The sequence below is a fragment of the Meleagris gallopavo genome, chromosome 22 (genome assembly GCF_000146605.3).
Source record: "Meleagris gallopavo isolate NT-WF06-2002-E0010 breed Aviagen turkey brand Nicholas breeding stock chromosome 22, Turkey_5.1, whole genome shotgun sequence".
Lineage (NCBI taxonomy): Eukaryota > Metazoa > Chordata > Aves > Galliformes > Phasianidae > Meleagris > Meleagris gallopavo.
This window is the reverse complement of record NC_015032.2, coordinates 6,154,417-6,156,319: the sequence shown is the minus strand read 5'-3', so window position 1 is coordinate 6,156,319 and position 1,903 is coordinate 6,154,417.

The window sequence follows — 1,903 nt, the reverse complement described above, 5'->3', positions numbered from 1 at the left end:
TATGTGTTAGAATAGCGCACCCTAAGGCAGCAACGCACCCTAAACAAGCTTTAGGGTTCAGGAACATGTTTCTTCTCCTAAGTCCCATGTTTTCTCCGTTGAGATTTGAAAGGGGGAGAAGTGGGGAGGGGCAGGTGAGTTGATTACTCCTGAGCCCCAAAGCCCGTCAGTGTGAAGCAGAGAGGTTCCTTATCTCCCTTTCTGGCAGATCCTCTCCTCTTGCACCCTGTGGGTGCCAGTTTGGTGAGAGGTGCTTGCATCTGCCCTGCTTGGGAGTTTGGGGAGGGACCCTCTGCCCCCCCCAAGAGCAGAGCGATGAAGGGGAAGTGGCAGCTTTACAGTAAGGGCCTGAGCATGTGGGGGAAATCGCTGTGCTGGGGCCGGGCTTCCCAGAAGCTGTGGGAAGGGGAGGGAGAGGGGGAACATCACTTAGCCTCTGGGAAGGCAGATGCCAGAGTTTGATGGCAAAGTGGAAAGCAAGAGCTGGTCTTCCCCTTCGCTTTGTGTGTGTGTGTGTGTGCGTGTGCGCGTACACGTGGTGGTTGGTGAAGAGCAGGGACTTATTTTTAGAGCCATAAACTGTATGGCTTAGCTGCTAGGGCTCTTTCCTTAATGACAAGGGACATCTCTTGTCACTTTGTAGCTGTTGCCTTTTCGTCCTCGTACCTGAGAAGAGCTGAGTGTGGAAGATCTGTGCCGCACAGTTACAGGAATACCCCAATACCCCACTGCGTGCTGCTCTCCTTCCCATCTTGAGTTCTACCCGTGGCTGCTCACATGGGGATACAGACACCCAGGAGAGTGGCAAGGCAGCCCCACACCCCAGATTTACCTGTTTTGTTGGGAAGCAGTTCTACAGCTGTGCTTTGAAAGAGCCTGGCAGGGATTTGCTCCCACTCATCCTTTCAGTTCCTGGGTATTTCTGGAGTTCTGATAGGATGGAAGTTGCTGTCAGGAAACTTCACTTTTCCTCATTTTCTTTCTTCCTTTCTCCCACGTTTTGCTGGTTTCTGGGTGCTGGTCTCCCTGGGTACATGCTGCACAGTCCCCTGGTGCACGCTGGTTGGCATTGCTGATGGCTGTCTTGTGAGAAACCTCCTATCCTAAATCATTCTGTATGGCTCCTGAGGCTGTTTACCTTTGCAAAATAGAAACCTGATCCAGCAGCAAGTCCTTAGGAGTTGGTGCTGTGATGGCATGGTGAGAAGTAAGTGAAAAAGTAAGCAGTGGAAAAACTTGGGGGTAGGTGAGATGCCCCAGTGCACCTTGCTGCTGGTGAAATGAATTCATATGAGGTTTTAGATGGGTAACGAGTAATGCAAGAGAGCAGGGCTGCCCTTCAGAGATGGGAAGGAAATCTATTCCTCCACCCCCCATCTTACTCTCCTCTGCAATTTTTGCTAAGGAGAAAGGAGCTGCTCCCAGTGGTGGTTTGGCCCTTTGGGACAGGGCTGAGACACTGAAGGTAAAGGACAAAGTCAAGGGTGCCCTGCGTGCAGAGCTGCTGTGCTTTCCCTGCGTGTGCTGTAGGATCTCTGAGCTGCTCCAACACAAGGCGTTGTGCTGAGGGAGGCTGTCCCTGCCCTGCAAAGAGGGCACTGTGGGGAGGGCACCTTGGAGCAAATTGGGCAACTCTTTGGGAACTTGAAACAGCTTGTGGGATTTTTTGAGGGTAGAATGAGCTGGAGTTTGAAGGAAAAAGTCTGCGTGCTCAACACAGCTGTAATGTGGAGGCAGGTGGGCCAGCCAGAGGGATTGCTGTAGTTTTGCAGTGGAGATGCTGGGCCAGAGAAGGATTCTGGGCTAGGAAGGTCTGGATCAACAGCCAGGCTGTTAGAAGCAGCTCTGAGCACACAGTAACGCAGTGACGCACTCAGCAGTATCTGCTTTTCATTTTGGTTTC